General features: G+C 44.4%; 1 protein-coding gene and 1 pseudogene across 10 annotated transcripts in view; one reads left to right on the top strand and one right to left on the bottom strand.

Annotated features, from left to right (window-relative positions):
• LOC105284583 (RNA-binding protein Musashi homolog Rbp6) overlaps positions 1-27,462 on the bottom strand; it is a 589,200-nt gene that overhangs the window by 324,738 nt on the left and 237,000 nt on the right. The gene's annotated exons all lie outside the window — the stretch shown is intronic.
• On the top strand, positions 62-6,304 carry LOC113562176 (annotated as a pseudogene).

The following is a 27,462-nucleotide window of genomic DNA, read 5'->3' as shown; positions in this document are numbered from 1 at the left end:
ATAACAGTAAAAAAATATTATAATTAAGGCACAGAATTAATTAATAGTGTCTAGTAATTTATTATTAATTTTATTTTTTTTTATAAAGATAAGTGTTAATAAATACTGTTAATGAATAAATAAATATATCACGCAATCACATTTTAGTTGTGCTTTACAACAAACGCTCTATGTATGCAACAGCAGCTGTCTGGTTCAGAGACGGTGTTCCGTAACTCTGGCACCGCTTTGGGAAAGTTTCAGGGTACCGACGTACGCATGACCGGGACAAAAGTTATCGAACAATTTGCCTTCCACGAGACATCCGCGCGAGCAAACCCTGAAAGAATACGAGAATAGGGAGAAAGAAGCGCGAAAGCTGGGCTGAATCACCGTCGTAGCCGTCATCATCTGAAGGTAGAAAGACGACGCTGAGAAAGACCTAACATACGTATAGTGAGTTTCGAGAACTTCCACTAAAACATCGCGAACACGACTTCCGGTAGCCTTTGAATTTTAAATGGCGAGCAGTTCGTGGTCTGTCAAACCGGGTACTTTTATTGGTAATGCTAAAAGTTCATTTCGACTGCACATTGATACCCATTCATGTATCCCGATCAGCAAACAGAGCTCTTCTATATTTGTTTCTTTCTGTCTTTAATCCGATTTTTCCGTTGCATTTCCATTCAAAGTTACCGCTCAGTAATCGAATAATTCGATCCGAGCAATTAATCCGGTATTACGGAAAATACAACGCTCGTCGAAGTTTCAGGAGCTGAGGATTCAGATATCTATGTTCTTTATCTTGAAACGATATCCTTTCTTTACAAACTCTTAGTATTATCCCACTTTAATCTCCCGAATCGCAATCATGTAATCGCTATCAGCAGATTACGGTAAACTAATGCCGAGATATCGCAAAGTAGAAAGTAGAACATCGCGATTGAGAAAGGCAATTTAGTCAAGAAAAAGGTAATATAATGTCTGGCACGTTTGTTGATATTATATATACATTATAAGAATGTTAGTCTATCGATAGCTTGCAGCGCGAAACCACGATTCTCCATTTTACATTCATTTTAAATTGGCAAACTATAAACAGCTTAAATTACAAACTTGCTGTTAATGCCGTACATTTAGACGTCTGGCAATGATATGTACATCCAAATTGCTGTTGCATACGCGCGACCATCCGCAACACCGACATCTTCTCTCGACATCCACTCGGCTCACTGCTTGATGCGTCGCTTCGAACAAAGACAAGGGTTTCTGGAATGGAACATAATCGAAGCCGTAAACGGACGTAAACCGAGAGACCCGGGCTTCCCAGCGTGTGACTTAGCATGTTATTGGCCCGGGTCGTTCATTTCCATCCATCGCAAAGGGAACCGGCGATAGACGGGTAACGAACGCAGGTCCGAAGGACCGAGTGCTAGCAGACTGGACGGACCGTCCGCCTTGCTTTGCATCGGAAAAGGACCTCTCGCGGGAATGGACGGACGCGCGTGCAGTTCCGTCGTCCCGACGACAGTAATCGACGTGTTTTCTATTCGGTGGACGCGCATCTGCGTCGGGACCACGGGGGATGAATTTTTCCGGAGGTGACGGCCACGGGACGCGCGGGGAGACGAACGCACGTCGGTGAGAACGTCCTAACGATGCCAGTCGGCGAGTGTCTGGCTACAATCGGCCGGGAAAACCGGAGTAGAGAGGAAGAGAAGTGGCAGAACGGAAGGAAGAGGAACCGTATTACCAAGTGGACGTCGTCGACGACCCGGCGTGTCCCAGGCGTCCCCCGGGGGACACCCTGGTCCATCCGGGGATACGGGACGGTAATGGTGTCGCGGCTGTGCGAGCGCACCAACAGCCTGGCACCGTGCCCGGACATACAGGCCCTTCCTACCTCCGTGACGAGCTTGTTAAATTTATTGAAAGCGCCAAATTAGGAGGGAAGCGCGGACGTTCTCTCCCCCGGGGCTTTCCCGATGCCCATCTGCGCTTCCACGGAAGCTGCAGATCCGACCGGGGATCCGGAAGCGATAACCGCGAGGACGCAACGATGAACTGCGGGGGCAGAGAATCGTTTTAAGGTGGCGTGGAGTAGCTCAAACGATTTTCCTTCATTGCTGTGATACGTGTGTGCGCGTTTCTCGCAAAGGCGTGAATTATCTCAACTACGTTTCTTTCACTTCTGAAAGTAAAAATTACCGAAAAAGATAAAAAAAAGTAAAAATTATCGAAAAAGATAAAAAATCATGCATTAAATTTTTCAGTAATGCTCTCTGGCACATTTAAAAATTGCTTCCACAATTGCGCTTGCATTTACGACGCTGCAAGTGTCATGCAAGCGACATTTCTAATGTAACCGCTCCTGGACGTGACGAAACCGAACGTTCGCAAAGTTCGTGTCAGAGCGACTGCACATACGTTCATGGCTTCTTCGCGAATTACGATTATCACCGTGCCAGCTGACGGCGGAAGTGTATGAAGTAGCCTTTTCGCCCAAGAACCATGAATGATCTGAAACTCCGGAGAAACTGTACTCTCGTGGAGGGCTTTGAACGGAGCGCTCGTCGAATCCGAATCGCAACGATTATTGCGGTACCAGCTGACGATGACGAGATCCCTAAACTACTCGCCAACTTGACCCCCTCATCATTCCCGCGGGAGACATAACGGGACGATCTTAGGCGAAATCGCGCGCGAATCACTCTATATACATCCTTGGCAATAACAACAAACACTCCTCCTGGAGGGGAACCATTATGTGGAGGGAAATGTTAGATTTCATCCAGCCAAACTTGATTAATTTGCAGAATCATAACACTTTTTGTTTAAAAATTTGCAGAATTGTAATACTCATGATCGTTTACCAATTTTACACGTTAGCTTGACTGCAGTGTACAGGTTACTAAATAACAAGTAAAACTTAACATAATTGATAAGTATAAAGAAGTCCGAGATAAAATATTCATAAAGTTTATATTATATAATGTTTCTCTTTTCTCTTTTAAATTACTAGATACGATAACTGGCACAAGTAGAGGCTACGAATTTTTGTATATTAGATATAATAACATAATATAATTAATATTAATAGCGATATAAAATAATAAATACAACTATACGCGCGTTGCACTCTTAAATTACATTTTCTCTTTATAAAATGGCGTCTCGTCGCGATTACTCATACTTGTAATTATTATAAATCAGAATAATGAAAATTCTCAATAAATCATTAATTGCAACTCTCCTGAGCGGTGCCTCCTTCCCGTAAATCAGAAAGGTGTTTCCACCGAGATACCATCATTTTAGTTCATAGCCACTAATAATTCTCAACCGCACGAGAAAATGCGAAGAAAATACGAGTTTCCACCGAAAACGTCACGCCACGCCTCTCGGTCCTTCCGTATAACGATGCATAAAAACCGCGGCTGCATATTCAAATTCCTAATTGCCCTTCGGCGAATAAATTTCGGCGGCGTCGCGCGAGTACGAGCGACGTGCACAAGCCACCGTGCAATGTGGTATAGCTCGTCTTTTTTCTCTCTCTTTCTCTCTCTCTTCCTCTCTCATGTACCCCCAGTGATTTATAATTATAATTACAGGTAGCGCGCGCTCGTCCATCAATTTCGGCGCGCGGCGAGCGGCCGCGTATTTTTAATGCGGATGGCCCCGTTCCAGGTAGCCGCGCTCGTGCTCGTATATCACCGACAGTTTTGTGCAAGCTGTTACGAGACGGCAGTACGAAATAAAATCCCCGGGCCCCACCTACCGCCCCGCGGAATCGCGCGGCATCATAAACCGGGCCAGGCCAGGTCGGACCAGGTCGCTCGTGCGCCTCGCCGGATACGGCGCGTGTTTAAGTTTGCGACTTTATCGCAGATCACACACAGGAAGCGCTGCCGAGACGCATAGGGGTGGTTGCGGAATCGCGCAATGTTTCCGTCGAGATTCAGCAACATCCGTGTCGCCGACATACCGCACCGCCATAACTCCACGAATGTGACTGGAAAGGAATCCCCCGATCTCTTTTTCGCGCACGTTCAAAAATTCGGTCACGAGAATTTAATACTAGGTCTGCGATTGCGATGCAGGAAGAAGCAATGGATTGGTGAATTGAGATGAATAAATAAAATTACAATTCAGTAGTCAAATCTCGATGATCTTTCCTGTAACTTGTTTTATACCCTTTTTATGGCCTTTTGTCCTGCTTATTTTTCTGATGACGCTGCTAGGCAACTAGGTGATAATCTGGCTTACCTCTGTGTTCGTGGACAACTATTGAGCGAGAGGAGTCCTTGTCGTCCTCCATCGAAGAAACGGAGATTAACGTTTTAGCTGGCGCCGAGAGAGCCTCCCAGCGCGCCATTGTCTGCTCGTTAAGAAGGCGACACATGGCGCAGATTAATTATGAGCGATTGCTTCAGGATTAAACGATCTCCTGGCCGGGTAACGGAGATTCGCCGCATACCAACCGGAAATGCTGATGTAACGAGACGAACGGCGCCTAATACCGATCCCGGCTGCTCGATCCTAATGAAATTCACGGCATCGTAGACGCGTCGATGCCGTGGAATTGCCTAATAAGCGCTATTCGTGACAAATTGCTCGCTCGTGATGCAATGGTATTTTGAGGCGGCGAAACGACGGAGATAGAAACAGGCGCGGTACAGCTAGAAAGACAGACAGAGGAAGAGGGAGGCTTGAAGGCGAACGCGAAGAGGTTGCAACCTGGCTCGAATAACGGATTGTTGTGTTACCGAAGCGGAGCAACATACATCACGGAGTCAACATACATCAGGATAGTGACTGCAGACTGGAATGACATTAATTGATTTCGCAGATATTCTCTCTCTACCCGTTATTTTGCCTATCTCCTTCTTTCTCTCTCTTCTCGTTCCCCCCTTCTTCCTAATTTATCACGGCTTAGTCTCGTTAGCCAATTGATTCAGCCATTTAAGTTTTTGTTAATGCTTAACAATTTAATATGTAACGAACGACAAGCATTAAATTATTTTTTTCATAATGTTACAACATACTCATTGTATAAAAGGAATCCATTCGTTTATAGCAGCATTAATTAAACTAACGTTCCAGGAAATATGTCTTGATCTCTGCGAAATGCTCTTGAGCACAAAGTCACGTGGGCGATTCCGTAGAACGATGCGAAAACCTCTTCACACCTGACGTTCTTCGAAGCGCTGGAATTTCGGGATGTTACTCATTCGGTACCATCTCTCTGTCACTCTTCACCTGCCTCTTCTCCGTCTCGCACACGGGGACTTTTCCCGTCTTCCTCACCCCGTCTTTCGCGCCCGTACGACTGTTCCATCCGACGTTTCCTCCACCTTTCCCTCCCGTCCTCGCTACCCATCACGCTCCACGCAGACTCCAACCCCCGTATCTCGTTTACCCATCCCGCGGCATCCCCGCGCAAGCAACCACTCGCGCCTCAGTCGGCCCGGTAATTTCATGCTCGAACTGACGGGGTCGATGGAAGGCACCAGTCAGAGAGATCCTCACCCGGGGCGACGGCCCGTCATCTTTCATCATCTTCACTTCCGAGCAACACCTGCCGCCTCGCAGCCGCTTGCGCCGATTTCGCCGAGAAATTGTTGGCGTCGTCGCGCAAAGTTCCGAGAGACAGAGAGAGAGAGAGAGAGAGAACAAACACACATACACACATAGCCAAGTACACACAGACGCCACGCTAATCCGATTCGGCTCTTATCAATCTGAGACTCGAAGAGGCGGCAGATACTCCGCTAACTCGTGAAGATCCTCCCGCAGGATTGTCCAATCGCCGAGGCTGCGGCGTTGACCCGGGAATATACTCCTAGACGGAAACTCCTAGACACACCTCGTTACACGGATAACGGAATTGTCTATTTTTTCAGTCCGCGCTAATCCGCTCTGGGAGGTGTACCTCGAGACCCGCAAACTGCTCTTAAACTCGAAGTCACGTGAGCGATTCCGTGGGACGGTTCGTAGATCAAAGGGCAAGGAAGCAGCTAGAGAGGAACGAGTCCCACGGGAGAAGCTGTCGCGTAAGCAGCGTAGTTATTTCGCGGGATATTCTTGATACGCGAGTACTGCGATATATCGTACGCGTAATTACATTTGCCGATTACAATGGAAAAATTCTCTCCCAGTGATTTTCTCCAGAAATCTCTCATATTTAAAAAAAACTTTCATGAAAAATCGACAAAATCGAAATAACTTTGTGTTACGATGGACTAACGATTGTCATAGATAATGCGAACTATAATTGATAATAATAAGATAATAATAGGAATGTAAAGAGACATACTGTTTCTGCCAATAAAAATGACAAACATTAAAATAAAAGTGGCATCGTATATATTTAAAAGAAGTAATCACACACAAGAATAAAATGTAAAATTATAGTAGTGAAAAATAAAACAGATGTTTTTCATGCTGAAGCAAATGTCGATAACTTTATACATTAATTATACAAACGGCGCGAAATAGGCATCTCGATAATAGCCGACCTCAAATTCTGACGTATTACATTGTACCGAAATATACGTCAACAGCTGCCACAATATTTCCGGAAATCCTCACAAAATTATAACATACATCTAAATCGGGCGCACAATGCGTCAGAAGATGAATATATCTCCCAATAACCAATGATAACTGATTAGAACTTCATTCAATAATCACAAATTCTTCTCGATCACTATTTAAGCAACGGTAACGAATTTAGAAGAGAATTATTGATCTGCAACTTTTGTTAGAAAAACAGATTATACTGATATGTTTCAAGAATAGTTAACTGACAATAAGAATAATTTTATTATTATCATCGACGCTTGAAAAATAAATTCGGAGAAAACTGAAAATAGTTGACGTATAACATAACAATCAAAATAAGAGATATTTAACTCGATAATTACGCCCATCCAATGTAACTTATTTTATGGTAATATATTTTTTCAATTCTGACGTCATACATTGCGCCATAAGTATATGACAATAGCAGCGCCTGCTCACGATATTGCGAAGTCATTCGATCAAAGATCGCGAAGATCAAAAATCAATCAAAGCATCGCGTCGGGTTCGCGCCAGACGTGAGTTTCTCCGAATAAATCGCTCACCCCCGGCGAAAGTTTCCCCTCCGAAGTTGCAGAGCGCGGGATGCGCTTTCGACGTGGATCAGCTTGCCAATGGACGTGCGGCGGACATTTGCAACGAGAGACGACTGATAATTCGCGAACCTCGCGGGAGAGTCGGACTCATCAAAGAGGCATCAAAGAGAACGAGAAATAAGCGACTCAACGGGCAATTCAACGGGCTAATCTCGCAGCATCTGGAATCCACGCGACGCAGCTAACGGTCTGAAGGGCATGTACCCGCGATTTACCTATGTCGACGCAATCGACGAGGGTGAACGATGCACGTTCCCGCCGAATGTGAGCGGCGTTATCATCGTCCCGGTGTCACTCGACAGCCACGAGAGTTCCATTTTACGTGCGTAATACGTCAAGGTATGTTCGTGAGCGCGGCTTGGCGCCGCGGTCTTGCTGACTCTCATCCCCCGCTTCCGGGGCCAATACCTTAAAAGCACCACCCACCCCCGACCGCAGCCGCGGCTTCGACGAAGCTCGCCCGGTTCTTCCGTCTCCCCTCTTTCTACCCCGCACCGCGCACGCTTGCTATCAGATTCGAAACCCGACGCGAGATAATCCTTCTCTTACATCTGGCTCGAGGATCCTCCTCCTTTCTCGTCGTCCCTCCTGACCTCATCGTCGAGCGTGAATCGAGACGCTCCGCGCTATCATCCCCGGCTTACGGCAGGAAGGTGCAGAAGAGGGTGGAAGAGCAGACTCAGTCGCCCCGTTTTGCCCCGCCCGGGCATGCATCACGCAATTTTTCTGCTCGCCATTCTATGGACGCTCCTCGACGTCTACATCCCTTCGAGCCTCTCCCCTTTTCACCTTTCTCAAATTCTAAGCCCTCGCGAGGATGTCTAGAGACACATTGTTATCACGCGGCCTGAGCTCACGCTTTGTCACGGTACGTCATATCACATCATGTAACGTCACGCCGTATCACGGGAAGCGGCGTAACAACGTAGCCAGTCCCATTATGCAGTAATGAACTAACGGGATATGTATTTTCAGCAAATCGCGTTAGATGGATTAAACGGAAACTACGTCTGGCCTTTCCGCTCATTGAAAAAGTAATTACGATACACAAATGTTATGTACTTTGTCACTGAAACCAATTGGCAGTCGATGAAACTATTTGGAGACTATCTCGAGATGAAAGACGAGACTTTGGGGAAACGAAAGAGATTTTATGATGCTGATGTTGTTTAATCTCTGCGTACTTAACAGAAAACTTCTTTCGATTGTGACGCTGCGTGCGAATTCAATTGTGTAATTAGCTGTCGTTCGCTCAGTTCCGTAATTAGATACGACGTGACGAAATGGCAGCCCTCTCGATAGAAGCAGACGCGTTAAAAAAAGAGGGAAAAAAATATGAAGGAAAAGAGATCCCGGCGAGAGACGGTATGTGACGCGACGGCGAAATGGATTCAATTAATTCTCGCAAAGTGTCGCGATGTCGTATTAAAATGAAATTCCGCTTTATATCGTATCAACGCGAGCATTTCTCCTGCCTCGTTGAGATTATCGCGTCGCCCGCTTAAAGCTTTAAAGCCTTCGCAGAGTCGACCGAGCCACTAGCGAATAAATTTATCATGACCCAGTGATCGATGCGGAAATAAATAATCTTTCGTGGCCGTGCTTTGTACGAATATCTCACCTGCAACAAAGAAAATAGAAACATAACGATTAGTTATCAAATAATTACGAGACCCATTTATACACGGAAATCAGAAATTAAGTCTTTCAAGTTTTCGAAAGAAACTCGGATACATGAATACATGTCTGCCAATTCATTACAACTAAATGCTACTATACTTAAAAAATTGATTGCAAAGCTGCAATGTGCGATACTCAGGAACAACCATAGGAAATCGTGCGCCTCTGTCGTTCGCAAATGCACGCTTTCGCGAAACAATGCCGAAAACTCGGGCTTTCCCCTTTTGAGGTATTCGCAGTTGCTCCTGTCGAGGGAACGACAGGAAAATGTTACGAACGATAAATCATTGGAAAGTTTCGTATCCACCCTTCTGAGGCGGCGAAATAACGAGTGTCTTTCATTGATCGCGGGCGCTGTGAAAAAGGTAACGACAATTTTTCACCGTTAACAACACCTGCGCGCTAAATGAATACGAATTGATCCGAGGCTGGCTTCCGAATCGACCCGCTTTATTTTCATCTGCTGCGAACGGTTCCATTCCTCTCTATGCCGCCGCTGTCCCCAACGCTCAAGTGGTCCCATGGATTTTCGTATCGAATTTAGCACCATAACGTTTGCTTGAACGACCTTTATATAAATAGGATTCAGCATCTCTCCGCTGGTTTTCAAAATAGAAATCGAAAAATAGTATCTAGTTATCTCCAGCCAAATGATCGTTACAGCATTACGTTACATTCATGTTTCATTAGGATAATTTATATAATAGTTTAGCGGAGTGTGAGCTTTAATCTACTGGTTTAATAAACCAGTAGTAATCAATCAATATCAAACTCAAAATTTAATATAATTAGTAGTTTAACTGGTTAATGTAGATAAATATATAAACACATAAATGCAAATTGATATGAAATAAATATGTAAAAGATACGTGGTACAAATATAGTAAATAAATATATGTGTCTTAAAGAAAAGTGCATAATCACGCGGCTGTCTTTGCGTGGAGGTTAACAATTTGGTAGAGTGTGATAATTGTGCATATAATAAATAATAGATATAAGATATTATTATTCGAAAACATTATTAATATTGAAAAATAAAATAGCGCGCGCCTGTGTTGTACTAATAACACATCGAGAACTCTAGGCAATATGCCAATTAACAATATAAATAGCACAGAACTCCTCGGAAAAGAAAAAAATTTTAATAGCTAGAACTTTTTCATTTATTGTTTTAACGAATTATTTCTTTTTCCGAGGAGTTCTGTGCTATTTATATTGTTAATTGGCATATTGCCTAGAGTTCTCGATGATTTAAAATTTGTTAAAACAATAAATGAAAAAGTTCTAGCTATTAAAATTTTTTTTCTGAGGAGTTCTGTGCTACTTATATTGTTATTTGGCATATTGCGAAGAGGCTTCGACGATTGAAAATCCTTTAGATTTAAAAATGAAAAAGTTCTAGCCATTAAAAGTTTTTTCTTTTTCCAAGGAGTTCTGTGCTATTTATATCGTTATTAGTACAACACAGGCGCGCGCTATTTTATTTTTCAATATTAATAATGTTTTCGAATAATAATATCTTATATCTATTATTTATTATATGCACAATTATCACACTCTACCAAATTGTTAACCTCCACGCGAAGACAGCCGCGCGATGGTAATCTAAACTGAATATAACGCACAACGCGAATCGAGATAACCAATCAGCGTCGCGGAAAAGAGGCAACAATGATTTCAATTTGATTTAACACGGTTTTTTTAAGAGTGGATACTTTCTATACATATCGAGGCAGTATACAATATAATAAATATTATCTTTTTACGCATTCGGTTTTGCGAATCTTTAACAAGAGGAATCTCACTAAAGCCGAAAATTCTCAGATAATAAGTTGGAGAAATGGAAATACGGTTCTCCCATCCGAAACTTCAAAAATTGCCAATAAACGCGCCATATTCTTTTTTATTAGCAATCTCGGAAGAGGTTTACGTCAGCATTTTCCTCGGAATAGTCAGCTTCCGCACGAAGTGGTCACAAAGTCAGCTTTTCCTTCATATTTGGAAAGGAGTTCCCTTATCATCCTTTAACATCCTGTTTTCTTCCAGATACACACTTGTGCCTTCGATCTTCATAACATCAACTTATTCGCGTTGAGTTTGAATATCGCGCGAGTAACGCGAATGCACCGGAATCGCTTTTGAGAGCGGCGAACCCGTAACCGTGCTTCCCAAGAAATACTCGTCGCGTAAACTTTTATCGCTGAGGTAAAACACAACGCGTAGAACTGTATCGCGATTTTCTTTCCTCGGGCAATTTTCAAATTACTCGAAAGAAAGAGAGAGAGAGAGAGAGAGAGAGAAGAGAGAATGCCATCTCGTAACTCGCTCCTTTCCTCGCTCCGGAATATGCTCGTGTTCACGCCGAGCCGGCGCAGCGCCTGGCTCATCCTTTCGCGGAATAAAATTTCGAGGATACCTTTTACCCTCCCGAACGGTGGACCGTCCTCGCGCTTTATGGAATGGACTTCTTCTTTTATCAGGAACATCAAAGCCGAGGGAACATATCGAGTCAGCGAGTTTACCGTCCCGTTCCCGATCCCGCCGATTCGCGACGCACCGTCCTGCGAGAGATCGCAGAGGGAGGAAGAGTTGCAGGGTTCCTCACGCGGCGAACAATCACCTCCCTCTACTCTCGGAGATCGTTCCTTTACGTCCGTCGTAAACGCCAGACGAGTCGAGCGCGCCACTTCCTTTTTTCCCCTGCTTTTAATAGAAAGGAAGATCCAGAGGGAGAAAAAAGGACGAAGAAATCCGGGTGAGAAACAAGGTCCGATCTTCGGTCATTACAACACGCCGTGACTTTTATAATTCGGGGGAGTCATTGAGCGCACGGCTTCCGCCGCATATTCTTCGCCGTCGATCTTATTTTTACGATAATGAAATCGAACTCACAAGACGAATCTACGGCACAATAAAAGCGCCCGATGGCCATTCGCATACATCGCCGAAAGACGTAAAACGCGTAGCCATTCGTCTGCAGCATCGAGAAAATTTCATTGTAACGTGCGGTATGTTTGGAAACCATTAAAATTGCTTGCTTCGCTCTGGAGTAACGTTTGGTGGAACTAAAACGGTTTATTCTTGAAAAGTATCCTTCTTTGCCTGCGATTCTATTCTGTTTCCTCCACGTACGTTTTCTCCACATGGTGCTAATGCAGCACAAAATAGGAGCAACGTTCGTTTTGCTCCAGTTTCACCGAACGCGTGAAAATTCCTGCTACGAGAAATTCAGCAGTTTAATAAACTTACAATTTCATGAATAAGAGGAATCCCGCGCACACAATCGCGCATCTCCGCGTAACAATGTAGATATATGACTGGCTTATCATGAATTATTATAATCCACACATTTCTTGCGTAATTCTTAAAATTTCTACACTTTTAAAATCTCTAATTAAATACTGCATATGTCGTTGTATTTAGCTAGTATCAACGTTATGTTAGCTAGATGGAAAGGTACGACATCGCAAAGGAAAGAAACGGTAAAGAGAGAGATCCATCTTCACTCTCATCCCCCCGTAGCTAACTTTTTCACCTTGTTCATTGATTATCAGTACGTCCGAGTCGCACATAAGGAATCCCACGGACGCGTCCGTGAGCGAGCGGCCCATAAATCATCGTGACACGCGCATAAACGTTTCTTACCGTCCACTCGCTCGAGAAACGCAATAATTTGGAAACTAATGACCAGTGGATTGCCCGACCACACGGCGGCCGGATGTGTGCGTGTGTGGGATCACCACGGTGGATTTTCATCCACGATGCGCGCGAAGGATACATCGAGGAAACGGACGCGGATCCATCAATCTGGGACGGGGCACTGCGAATTCGGTTGTCATCCACGGGTAAAGATGACTGATGGGGGATCGGTCAGAGACGCGCTAATGACACGGACTTGCCGCTCGCTGGCTGCAAAACATCCGCGATAATGGATATCGCGTTACCAGCACTCTCGGACACTCAACTGATCACGAAAGTGAGATGTTCCCATCGAACCCGAAAATTTGCCGCTTCCTTCCCGCCATTTGCCCTCCCGAGACTACAACGTACAAATGTCAGGATTACAGTTACGGGAAAGCATTTCGCGTATCCACGTTCTCGAGAGCAATCACTGAACCCCGCGAGCGATTAATTGTTCTCTTCATATCATGAAGATATTCATAGTAAATTTGACATATGTTTTGAGTGGTGAAATAGAGTATCCAGTACAATAAATATTCTAATAATCGTTTATTGCTACGTAACGCTAGCTATAATATATATATATATGTCTGATATTCAAATGAAACATCAACATTTGTGTAAATCTTTCCAGGTTTTTCAAGGCCTTGGTTAAAGAGTATCAAGGTTGAAATTTTTCAGTAAAGGTACGAGCAAGAAATTAATCTCAGCGAGAATTCAGGAATCAGGCAGAATGCATCCGCGAGATATCGGCCGAGTTTCGGAGACACTGGGAAGGGAGGGGGGGAGAGAGGGAGGGAGGGAGAGAGAGAGAGAGAGACTGAGCAGACGAGCAAAGACTCCCTATAAGAGTCCATTAGGACGGGAATTCCGATAAAGGTGCGCGCGTTCAAAGGGCTCTCCCCGGGTTAGGCAAACTTTCCGGGACGACGGGCGATCAAAGTCGAGCGAAACCAGGCAAAACAGCTATTGTTTCCTGATAACGCGATCAAAGAGCGACCCGCACCGCGACTTGTTCCTCCTTGGCGAAGCAGGACGTCGTTGTGAACCCGGTCTCTTCCATCCCGCGACGTGCTGGAAAACCCGCAAGAACGTACCCCTATAGCGACAGCTTTGATACTGTCACCTGTAATAATGACTCCGATACCATGGCATGAGATACAGCTATCCGATACATTCAGCACATCCGGAGCACGTCTTGCGCGACTTGGGAGATCGCGCGAGGCAACATTTCACGCAAAATGCAGATTTCTTCTGACGAGGTGTATCGATCCGCGCTCAAAATATCGAGAAGCCATAAGTTATTAATAATTTGACTGAATACGTAACGTCAAATCAGAATAAATTCTTTTTGTACAAATTACGTAGCGATGTTATTTATGCCGTGTATATGAGGAGGAAAACTTACAATTTTTAATGACGATAATTTTATACACGTATCGCGTCTGTCTTTTCATGCATCTCTTAAAAGAGTAAAGGACTAACCATTATAAAATATTCTCCAGCAGGAATTTTTTGCAGGGGAAGGAGGGCAAAAATAAATTTCGCGATACGGTAGATATATTTAAAGAGGCGAGAAAAGCATCTTGATTTTTACGGGGTGCCCATACTCTCGTCCGTCCAGGTATCGATTTGTAGGGCCACCGTTAGCGCTCTGCCTACTTTGCACATTCATGAAGCGCCGCTATCAAAGACCGCCAAGATCGCTTTCCCAGGAGGAATCGAGGCGGAGAGTATCGGTGTGTTTGCGGTAACCGGGATGCGCGATCGATCGATCACCATCGTGGACTCGCGACGACATGGTGACCCGGGAATCGACGTCACCGATGACGATCCGTACCGACGTGATCGTACACGTGTATTGCCACCAACACGACGCCTGCCCCGAAGTCGCGCTGTCGTTTTGATTAATTGCACTTCAATAAGCGTCTGTCTTCGCGGCTCGCGTCCTTCCAACCCGCCAAGCTTCGAAGGCGATCACGTTTGTCCGTCCAGCTGACGTCGCATGGTGATTATGACATCGCGAGTACGAAGGCGAGATCGTGTGTCGACATGGTTGACACATGCACGTGCTTGGATTTAGGTGGAAACTACGGCGCTTGGTGCGTTGAGCTTTTTCGCGGATGATTAATGTCGGAACGATAGGTACGCCCGTAAATAACGTTTGTCGAAACTATGAGCGCGACTATCCTTCAAAAAATAGATTCAATCATGTGCCGTGTATGTACTTGCTAGTCTTTTTCTCTATATTTAGTACGTATCGATGCGTTAGAGAAATCAGAATCAGATCAGACAAAGTTTGACACTGAACTGTTCGTGTCGGCGAACAATCCGACGGATATACTAATGGCGTTACGTCAAATCGCTATCCGGGTCGATCACGAATCTTTCGAAAGCCACACCTCGGCACGACCGCTCCCAGATTTCATTAATCTTCCAGCTCCACGTCGGTTCCGCACGTGTACGCACGCGAACGGATTCACCCCGAAGAAATCGCTGATACGAATCTGAACCGGAAGTCATTACGCAATTAAAAAGACATTTTACGAGTGAGGGTTCAGTTGGAGTTTTACATTTTTTTTCCATCATTTTGTTTTCTCGTTAGGTTGAAGTAAAGCCTCGACGCAATTATGATGTAAAATTTTTATTCATCTGGTTTTCAATATTGTGCGTATTACTAGTCAATAATTCAATGTAGCAATCGTACATTTTTTCCTCCGTGGACAAGTTATTGTAAATTAAAAAGCTCATGTCTCGCTGGACAAAGCAACGCAACGCTTTCACGTCATTTCTATTATTAACTGCTAATAGAAATCACAGCGAAGCAGCAGAAAATGTATCGCGAGACATTTCTCGGAAAAATAATGGAGAAAAGTCGATAAAAGAGGAAAAGTGAGAGAGAAAGTTATTTCGAAAAGGTCGTCGAAGAAATGATAAGCAGAGCTCTAAATAAGTTCATGTTGAAAAGGTCACACTTCCTTCCGCTGCTACAAGCAGATGTACAAATGCTAGAAATAATTTTTTTTAAACATTACATTTACATTTACTTGTCTCTTTAAAGCACAACGAGCTCCGTCTGATAATTTCAATCGCTTATCACTTCCAATTGCATTAATCGAAGGAGGTTGCATCGCAAACATAAGGAAGAAGAAAAATTCAGAAAGCATCTAATAATAGATCTCTTCTACTGCCTTTTAGCTGCACCAACCCGAAAAAATTCGCCGGTAAGAGAGATGAGGGGAAACTCGTCGAAATTGCAATCGGGCTTAGAACACTACGAGGTAGTCAGCAAAAACAAAGGCATTTTCAGTACGGAAGAGAGCCGGAAAATGAAAGGGAGATGGGCGCGAATAGGGACAGCGGTAGAAAGAACGAGTGAGAAAACGAGAGAGAAAGAGAGAGAGAATATAGAGAAGGGTTTGTCGGATACTTGCTGGCTTCAGGAATGAAAGCCGATGACAAGGGATAAGAGCAATGGTAGTAGCGGTGATGGTAGTGGTGGTCCCAGTCGGGGGATGCAGGAATTGGCGAATGGATGTGCAGATAAATGGACACAAAAATTCGGACAAAGCAAACCAGATAGTGCATACCGCAAATGCCATGAAATCTCCTTTCACCGGCCCTTTTCCGACGCACTAACCGTGCTCAACTTCATTTTTTCCTCAAAACACCGAAGAAATACATTTCTCTCACCATTATAATCGTGAAATGTCATAAACAAACTGAAGAAAAGAAACAAAGATCATGAATACGGTTATCCATTTTAACGTGTAAAATTTGAGCAAACAGGATAGTTTCGTCATGCAAAAACGAAGAATCGCTTCTTCACGATTGCACGCTGCTTCATGATCGTTACCGAACAACAGAGATTGCCATGTATCTGCTGACCAAGGCAAGAAGCAATCAGCAACGATGGACAGCCATTCGCGAAAGCAGTTGATATGATTACGGGAAAGCGGCATAAAACAATTTTGCGAAACAGATCGCATAAAGTCTCGCCGAACTGCCATAAATTTCTTTGCCGATGCGCGCCGCGCGAGCAATGCTCTTCTAACTTTCAACCGTTTCCACTAAAACCTTCGAGCTCCCTCGAGTACCGTGAGCTCCTTCGTGGTGCTCTCTCGAAAGATCGATCCCTGGGAATATTCAAACAAAAATTATTTTCCGCTGAATTGCTGTAATCGTTGCTGGAGCGAGTGACTTCGAGTACCTACGGTATTCTCCATGTAATACCGCATTATCCATATAATAGTTACTTATCTAGTATCTCTTGGTTTTCCGGAACGTATCCTCGAAGGTATACTTCCATAATCGAGTTCATTGAAGCGTGGAAACCGTTGCATCCCTTAATGAACTTAGAACAGATATTTCTTGAGAAATAATTCGGAAACCATCATCGCAACACATCGATTTTGAGTTTTACAAAGGTTAATTCTCGTTAATTAAACAATAAAAATTTATTTAACATTCATTTATCGATTGAACAATCGACTGAAAAAGACTGATCTTCGTAAATTGTGATACTCACGTTTTAGTAATCGTATTTTCTGGAAAATAAAATACTGAGAAAAGGAAGCCAATCTTCTCAGTATTTCGAGTATTTCGAAGAGCGCAGTTGACGAAGAAAGGAAATATCTGACGTCCAAACTTTCACGAAGGCAATCTCGCTTATTTACACTACAGCGCAGCACAGCAAATATGAAGTTTTGCGCGTGAAATTATTGGCGCGTTTGCGAAAGAAATTCTAGCGCGAATTTTGACCCTATAAATTTCGAGAAAAGCTCAGATCGCAGGCGCGCGCGATAAATCCCGAATTTCCCTTCTGCATCCAAGGGAAACGTAAACTGGGTCTTCGCGCCGAAGTTTCGCGGTAAACACATTTGTATGGGATCGTTTAGTAGTCGCGTTATCGTTCGTAAGCCAAATAAGAATTGCTAAAGTGAAGCCAACTTTTTCCACCTCAGCGGATACTTACGATCTCGATTTATTGCATAAAAACAACGCACTACATCTTGGCGCGGGTGTTAAATAAAATGTACTAACTGTAAAATATCAGACTAGCGAGCAAAATTATTTTCCGGCTGAAAGAGTTCTCTTTATCTTTATTTCTTTAGTTTAGCTCCAAGTTTGAACGACAAAGAATAGGTACATACAAATGATACAAGATAATTATACGCTGTATTATCTGATTGTCCTCGTATCAGTGTAACTGTGTCATAAAAGAATAAGTTAGAAACTTTCCACACAGAAGACACAATTTAGGAGTCGCATTTAAATGAAGGAAACGGAAGAGTGAACTCGGTTTTAAATTTTCGTTTCTGACGCTGAATCCTTTGAACGTAGAACGTGAAATACTTGATAATTCGTGCACACTTTTATTTCGAGCAGCCTGTAATCCGTAAAAATCGTAAAAATCCTGAATTTGATCCAGAATACGGCTACTTATCTAACTTTGTAAGGGATATATGAAAACTGCAGGTGTGAAGAAAAAGTGCGCGTATCCATTTACGTGGTAGAAAGACCTGCGAAAGAAGTGTCGAGCGGAAAATCCGAAGCGAAAACCGTTAACATAGTAAACCGATGTAAATCTCGTTGCGTTCATTAAGACGCTTTCGCGCCCGGCGTTGCAAGCGTAGTTATTTATGTACCGAGTCGATACAGGTGTTGTCTGAATCCCGGAACTCCTCGTTCCCCATAGGCATTTCCGCCGGCAAGCGTACTACGAAAAATTCGCATTTACCCAATCAGTAAACAAATATTTCTTCAGCAAGCTTTCCCGCATCTCTCGCATTCACCAGAGCTTTCGTTTGCTCGCTCATAAGAGCGAACGGAGCGTACGTTGCGCGCGGCAATTGTGTACGTCACTTAAGCATCGCAATCTATTATACTTTAACCATCCACCAGGACGTTTTCACCCTTTTTATCGTGCAAACAAAGCAATCTATCTTAGCACGCGCACGCACCAATCATTCGAATGCATTACAGCATTACATCTTATTTTTCTCTGAAGTTAGAATGGACAGAATATAAACGTATACTGTACATACGCTGACAATACGTCAACCATCAGCAGGCGTCTCTCGTATGTTACTCTGTAGTATTTACGCTCTCCTTAATGAGGACGAATAATTATGACCCGACGAATAAAAAATTACCTCCTCTCGCCCTCCTAGTCTGGTTCCTCGCTCACTAAAAAGACGCGCGGAAATTTTCGTTCCCCATTTACCACCAGTCATCCGGGGATAACGGGGCGTAGAGCGGGACGTCGTCAGCGGGCAGATAGCGTTATCGCCTTTCGTGCTATCGGTGCACTTAGGATCTCGCTCTTACCTCGCTTTTCCCTTTCTCTTGCAAGGATGAAGCTGACGTCGCCGTGGCATCGCCGGCTGTTGCCGTTCGCCACGACATCGTTGACGACGATGGCGGAACGATGGGAAGCAAGGACGAATAAAGAGAGAGATAGAGAGCGAAAGGGAGGACGAGAAAGGAAGAGACAGAGAGAGAGAGAGAGAGGCAAACGCAGTAACCCTGACGAGAGGGTGGCACTCTCGCAGCGGGGGTTGAATATTCATTCGCGTTACATATGGATCAGTCCTGAGCAGCGGTGGTTGCAGCTAAGAGGAAGAGGGTGCGCGCTGCCCCGCGGATTCCCGGGGTAAGGGGACGAATATTGCGCCGATCCCGAGCAGGTGCCGCGCGACGAGAGCCTCCGGAGAGAACCATCCGTGACCGCCATTGCCCGGACCGGAGGTGGCTCCGATAAGAGCACAGTCCTCGACCCTTTCGTCCTATCGCTCGCACCTTTTATGCTGATTATCCCGGATTTCTTTCCCGTCTTTTTTGGCCAGGCGTAAAGGAGATGGGCGATCATCAGGGATTTATGCAGTTTGCACGTTATTCGCACCTTTAGTTTCACGCGGATTTTCCACCGTTTCGTACTTAAATTGACCGTCGAGATCATCGGGTTTACTCGGCCGGCACGGAGGACCGTTAAGTGTTACTTAAAATAACCCCAATTTCTTTAACTATTACTTCTTTGTTCTAGAGACCAGTAGCTAGATCCGCAAACAGAAACATGATTATGTTTAAATGGTTTAAACACGTTTTGTTTTTTATGTATTATCGTACACGATAGAGACAATCTACAAGAAAGATATTATATATACCATCTTTTTGTTCGACAAATATAAATTTAGCACTAAATAGCCACGTGTGATAAATATCGAGTATAAAGACAGATCCATCTTCTCCACCAATGTCCAAAACCATCCGCGAATAATACTGTCCATTTTTTATCTGCACTATAATTTATATAAAAATCAGACGCATGTACTTTCGAATGCAGATGCGATTTACGCGACTGCGTACCACAATTTTCTACTTTTACCGGCATTTACCCCAACTTTTACGGTTGCGACGTAACCGAGGGGAAGCGGCGATAAGAAGCGTTATTATTGCGGCCGGCTGCAACGGTGTCTATCCGCGTGAAGGCGTGGATGGAGAGAGACGATACCAGGCATGTAACCACCCCCGTGCCGGATGAGCGTAACGTCGTAAACGCGATTTCCTAGGACGTACGTGCGGATGTGTGCCTGACGAGGACAAATCTCCATTTCGTTCTCGCGCTACGATATATGGCGATGACCGTGACTGCGCCGCCGATAACGATCAGGAAAGTTAACCGGTATCAGGAGGCGCAGGCTTGAGCCTCGCGACCGTAAAAGCGCCTCTTGCCTGCGTGTCCCGGTTGGCCGAGAGGCGATAAAGCCACTACGTTTAACGCCTTATAGACGCGCGGAATGTTTAGAACCCCTCCGTGGTGTGATGCGCGCCTTGCGCCACGAGGCGTAGGTTTATTGCTTACGAGCGGCACCCAACCCCGAAGGTCCTTTCGCCCTTCCTTTCGTCCTCGTCGTCGCCTGCCATGGGTTATCCTCGCTGCTCGCGCGCGCATCCTAGCGTGTGCGTGTATCTGTGTGACGCGCTTCCTTTTACGCCTCTTAAGCCGCGCGTGATGCAGTCAACTAATAATACGGTTGTTCGTAGTGCGATGTGCCGCCTACGTCAACCCTCTCGGGCGCTAACAGCATCGTTGCCGTCTGGCCGTCTGCAGTCGGCGTGCTTACCGAAGCAGCTTATGTCCCGCACTGTGCCTCCTCGCGTATCTCATATGCGATGTCTGAAGGGTAGTTCCGGCAAGCACGCACACGTTTTCTGAAATCGTCGTTTACTGGCCGTTGTGGAGTACGTGTGCAAACGTGCCCGTCGCACGCACGTCTATCACGCTCGCCGCATACGTAGGTCAATCAATTGTACAATGGAAAGTTCATAGTTTAAAGTATCGCGGATTATTCATAAGATAACCACAAGAATCGATGTACGCCGCGATTTATTTATAAAGAATTTATTTCCAAGTCTCGAAGAGAGAGAGAGAGAGAGAGAGATATGATAGATTTTATTATTACACGTCAGTACGTTACAGGGAATGAATTTATTTAGCCAGGATGGATCTCCAATCGTAATTGGTATATGATTAGTCCTTTATGTTCCCTTCATTTCGTGTCCACAGCGAGTACGGTAACGCGTTTCCTTCTATGCAATTCGAATAACGCGATACAACCACTTGCATGTTGCTCGATAGATAGAATAGGCTATTTACGTATGTTAATGGACCCGAGGTTTAATAGAACATGGGGATGAGCGTAGAGCAGGGTGGCGGCTACGAGGTGAGGGGTGGCTCGCTGTCATTAACAGTCGCCTATTGACAAATATGCCCACCGCCGTACTCGACGCTAATGCCACATCATCTCCCAAACTTATTGTGATGATGACTCTCCCACCATTCGAAACGAAGCAGGGGTGCTCCCGGCAATGGTAAAAATGAAATATTGGCTCTTCCGAGTGTCAAGTTCATGGGATTGGATGTAAAAATAGATGGAGACTCCGTGCAAACGTAAAGAAAAAAGATATATGGAAATTTCTTAACGCATAATTAATAATAATATATTATACTTGCTGATGACACATATTCTAATAAAACAAATACGTAATTGCAACGAGGCGCTTGATCCGCGATTGGCAGTTTTGCATGAACGAAGAATTGTGCAGTTACGCAGTGCCTGAAAAAAATCGATACGCCTCTATGTCTTCAGTTATCAAGGAGTCATCGCGAGTCCACTTCTGGACGGGTTCGGTGGCTCAAAGAAGGGAAGCTTTTTCGCTTAGCGGCCATTTCGTTCATTTCCGCTCCCAAGGCGGGACGGAGAGGATCCATTTGCCATCCTCCCAATTCCTTCCACCGTCTTCCTTCGAGGCATCGAAGGCTATTGTATGTCCCAACCCCTTTTCTGTCCCTTCCTCGTCCGTCAGTCAGTTTACATTAGTTGCCGCGGTATCCAACGAGTGAAGTGGAAGGGAGGGAGGGCAGACGAACAGGGGAAAAAAGAAAACGTTCGTCTGTATTTAAGGCGACCATTACGACGGTGTAATTATCGCTTTTCGATTCCAATTTGATTCATAAGGGCGGAGACAAGATCTCTCGCGAACGAGATTCAGGAAGTCGAGAACGCGAGGACGAGATGACGTCACCTCTTTCTCTCCCCCTCGCGAAGACGGAAAATTGCGAAACGAATTCATTAAATTCGACCCCTCCGATTAAATCTGGCACTCGAAGCGCGTCGCGATTATCGCACGAAGTCGCGAAAACTTCAGCCCATAATTATTTGTGCCGTGCTTTCTTCGGGGGAGTGATGTACAAATTTGGAGAATGCGGGACAGCGAAGATTCCCAAAGTTGGACAATTTGCGAGTGGGATTCATTAAAATCAACTCGCGCATCGTAAATTTGATATTTCAGGCGCAACGATATCGCACAATGAGGTGGAAGTATCAATTTATTGCACAATTATTTCATGTGCTCTTTACTTCAGAAGCGTTGCTTTAAATAAGAGAAAAATCAAAGGGAAACAACAGTCGGAAATAGGAAAGATTTATAAGATGTATCAGTCCACATTCTTTTTTTTACTCGAAAAATCCGTTACGCCAATAGCGTCAATAGCCCGTAAATATGTATAAAGAGGAAAGTCCATAACGATAAGTTAACAACGCGAAATGGAATAGATAGACGATGATTCTCGCACTGGAAGATATCTCCATTAGTCAAGATAAAGTGAAAGACGGCACTGCCGATATTAGGCGCTTGTCGTCTTGCAAATTTATCGGAATTTACGTTCGAGATCGTGAGTACACACAAAGCGTGCAAATATGCGGTTCGTGAAAAATAGATACGCGACTCGGCTTGCCGAACTGTCCGTGCTATCCGTAGGATGGCGGCACCTACACCAGGTAGCCAGCCCCGTTTTATTTATTCACCCCCTTGGCCAATGGTGTATCCAATTTTTACCCTTTCCTATTCGCATTTTCCTCCTCTCTCCCCTCCCGTTGCGCACCCACACCCTCGTGTGCACACGTGTCTTGCTACGTTTCTCCGCTCTCTCGTTCCACATTCGCGGCGAGGATCGTCAAGTAGGTCGTTCTGCACCCCCTCTTTCCTCTTTCTCGTTTCCTTTTTTCTTTCACCTTCTTATTCATTTCTCACGTAGTTTCTTTCGTCGCCTGGGCAATCCCCGGCCCGGTTTTCCGCAAAATTGTGTGCACGCCTGAAGCGCGTTTTTCCTCGACCCGGTTCGTCGGCGGCGAAGGGTCGAGGAGAGGACTACGGCTTTTTTAAGGGTGCCGGCGCACCATTTAAATGTCCTCGCGCGAGAAGGCAAAACAGCCTGGAACCGGCCCCTCGTCGAGAGGATGAAGCAGCGCGAGAGCTCAACGCGAGAGCTCGGCTTTTTGCGAGCCGAACGAGTCGAAGAAAATGCACAGGGAAGAGGGATGACGCGGGACGGGGATGAAAATCGGCGAGCTGAGTTGAGCGCGCCCAAGGCGGCGGTGTCGCAGTCCATTCCGGGGATGGGTACTTCGAGTCGTGCGAATATTATTTCCGCGTGAATCGAGAGAATATACGATAAATAGCTTTACGTGCACCGTGCGTTTGTTTGACGAATAGGAAATACATGTCATCCAACTACCCGGATAGAAATTTGGTCTGGCATGCCTGATCTAGCGTACGCCAAATAAGGCCCGAATACGATTTTTGATCGGTATACCGGATTCGGCATGCCAGATCCAATAATTATTTGACATGTCGAATATTCTTTTTTTCTGATTTACCAAGCGACCGATAGATGGCCAGGCCAAGCGTGACGTTCTCGCAAGAAACATTTGCTTATCACATTATAAATAACCATCCGGAAAACCGCAGTGGACTGAAAAAAATAAGCAGTGGCCTATTATAAATCATTAATAATAATTAATTGAGACAATTGTGAAGTTAAATTGTCGTTTTACGGGAGGTACGGGGGGATTTTGATTAAATTGTCAGAATAATTAATTGGCAGTGTTTTTTCGAATTTTATAGCATTGTTTAAAATCGGCAGTGGTATACAAAATTTTGAGTTGTGAATTCCCCCCTGCGTTTACTTAGGAACAGATACGGCAGACATGATCCGGTCCAAACTTGTAAAATGCGTTACACCCCTTATCCGGGCCGAATTTGGTTTACCGAATCAGGACCGAATGTCAGAGCCGGCATGCCTTACTCGGCCCTAACTTTTACCAAACATAATTTCTACCCGGGTAATTGTACTTATATAAAATGTAATAAAAGCACGAATGCGCAAAAATGATTGCATATGCCGAATTCTTTTAAGCGCACTTCTGTTAATGAAGAATTTTTTTTCTCGGATGGAAATGCACTTTGGGTAACTGTAATCAATACATATGCAAACGCCATACATTACGTGATATTAATTAAATTAGTATTGTTAATTAATTTACCGTCGATACGACTCACATTCTGCAATGTAAATACAACGTTCATAAGCGATAGCGGGCACGATATTTTATGCTCTACGGGCGAATGAAAATCATATTTGGAATTATTTCCAGCCGCGCGCAACGTCGCGGAAATAAAATGTTGCAACAATAGCCGCGCGCGTTACGAAATTGCGCAAATTATTTCGAGTATCGCGCGATAATCATTACGGCGGCTTTGCCACGGTGTTAAAACAAATATACAAATCCGCGCGTGAATTTTACACGAAGGTGGATGGAAATCGTAACTGCTGAGAATTAAAGTGCGCCTCGCACTTCCGCGATTTTGATATATTTTTATCGCGTCCACAATGGAAATGAGATTTCCGGTATAAATAGGATTACAGGCAGATCACTCTCTTTTTAGCGCCCGAAAATAATTCGATCACCGGGGTTAACTCGCGTCCCTCGCATTTTCAGGGAAATGGCGAAACGGATTGAATCGCTGGCACGCCGGGAACGTTTTCGGGCTCTTTGTCTTTCGCCCGACGACTCCCTTCCTCCTGAGTCGCCTAAACAAAGTCGCCGGTCGGTCGGTCGTGGTGGCGCAGGCGACTCCGTTTCGGCCGTTAAACGCATTCCGAATGCATTATCCGCGGCCATAAATCGCCGCTACAGCCGTAGATCAATAATTCCATATCCACGAGCGAGCAGGGGCATGCACGCTCGTTTATTTACCGCGCCGCACCGCGCCACGTCGCGCCACACCGCGCTGAGCCAAGCCACACCACGCCACGCCACGCCACGCCACGCCGCACCGCACTGCACCGCACCACGCCACGCCACGCCGGTCGTCATCGCGACCATAGTCGATTTTCTCGAAATTCCGGGTTACGCGCCGTCCTTCCCCATCACTATCGCGCGGGAACGACGATTTATCGCGGTTTGTCGGTTAACGGGGGATACGCGAAAAAACGCGTAGGAGTTACGTGAGATAACCCTTCCGATCCAGCCGGCGCTGTGCTCCGTTATGCTGCATAAATGTCGATATCGCAAGGGAAAGAAAAAAAAACAAAAAATAAAGAGGTGAGTATAGGATTAAGAGAAAAGACAGAAAAGTTGAATAAGAGGAGCAACTACTTGATCCTGGCTTGATTCGGAAAAGTCGCGTGGTCTATCGTTCAATTCTATTATATTGTATAACAAGGGTGGTTTTTACGCAACGCGAAAGGCTTCGTAATTGACGGAAATTGCTCGGCGGCACACATTTCATTCATTAAACACGTTAAACACAACGTTACATGCACTTTTAGTCGTTTATACGTTTATTGCTTGCGTTAATTTAACGCTCTCTCTGTGCGTTATACGAGAACGCAATTTCTCGTATAGACGTAACAGATCGTTTACACCAACGAGCGTTGCACTCCTCGATGAGGTGCGCCATTCAATATTTCAGGCTGCACATAAAAGTTAAGTGGAGTGTTGTTCGTTCGGCGTTGTAAAAAAAGTAAGGAAAACCTTGATAAACCATAATCCTTAAGATGTTACGCAACGGCGACACGGAATGTCGCTTTAACGCTCAAAGTGCTTCGAGGAGTTAGCCGCGCGCAAAGTTGAGGAGAAGGTCGAATTGCAGAGCATATTATTAAATTATTAACAGAGAATATTAAATTATTCTTGATATTCTTGCGCTCGGTCGCCCCGAATGAAAGCGAGTCTCCTTTAATTTTGCAGCAAAAGTCAGATTCGACGTAATGCCCGCATTCGCGTCGGAGGCCGATGCGCGCGTGCCCTTCGTTATTATTCAAAAGTACTTAAGCCGATTTTCGTCCGGACGTTATGCCGCGCTGAGAGTATTGTAATATCAAAGGAGCAGTCGGCCGGTCAGTTTCATGGACTTTGGTGGTCACGCATTTATTCAACTTCCAACTTTTGCGCTCCAGACTTTGTACTTTGTACCCTCAGCCTCTCTTGCGTCCCTCTAAATGCGGTCATTAAAATTAAATATCCCTGTTAATTCCTTACTACACATCTTACTTTTATTCTAAATATATAATGTATAAATATTATAAGTAGACATTGTGAAAAATAAAATTTATAAATGCTAACCAGAGGTAAGTTTGTCAATTATAAATCATGTGTATAAAACATATTGATCTAATATCAATAATTGCCGATAAACTGCATATTTCAAATAAATGTGTATATTGCTAATTTCAAACAAAACGGAAAACGGAATAATGATAAATAAATATTTTTAAAAATATTTATTTATATTATAAATATAAGAATAAATAAATAATATAAATACTATAATATACGAGCTATAAAATATTATTGCCAATACTTGCTATGTTGATCGTCAATTACTGCATGGTCTGCGTTTTATTAAAAACGAGAGATATCTCGTGCACAGCAATCACCCTACTTTCAACAATTTTAACGAGGGGAGCAGACCGCTTGTGAGGGAAGCGTGTAAGAATCCGCAACAATCAATTCTACGGAAGCCACCCCTCGTAATCCGTGCTTCAGACCTTTTACATGAAATATTAAGCTTTTCGTACATGCTCGCCCCGTTTTCGTCCATTGTGGGCGTGTGTCTTAGTAGCGTGAGCTGAAACCGCACGGCGTAAACTTGTCTCTTTTTCTGATCTAGATTACGGTTACACGTGTATCAGCGGCATATATAAAATCGAGAGTGGATGTATCGAATAAACCGACGACAACATGAACAGCCGATTATCCCCCGCCGAATAAAGGATTATAAAACGATTCCCTCGATTTCCTAAAAGACCGGAAATATTTTGCCGGGATTCGGAACTAAATTTTTCCTCGGAATTGTATTTTATAGGGCTCACGACACACGGATATTGGATGGAAAATTAATTGATATTTTTCGCCGAGTTACGCCGAGCACGTGCGGTTCTTGTATTGCGAAATTGTTGGGATATAAATTTACGTTTTTCACCCCCCGGGTTTTACGTTGGATGTATGACCTGAAAAATACTTGTATTGTATTGTAAAAATACTTGTGTTGTAAACGACATTATCTGCATCACATTTTGCAGGATTGATCAATCATT

Source organism: Ooceraea biroi, chromosome 6 (genome assembly GCF_003672135.1).
Source record: "Ooceraea biroi isolate clonal line C1 chromosome 6, Obir_v5.4, whole genome shotgun sequence".
Classification (NCBI taxonomy): domain Eukaryota; kingdom Metazoa; phylum Arthropoda; class Insecta; order Hymenoptera; family Formicidae; genus Ooceraea; species Ooceraea biroi.
This window is presented reverse-complemented; position numbering and strand designations above follow the sequence as displayed.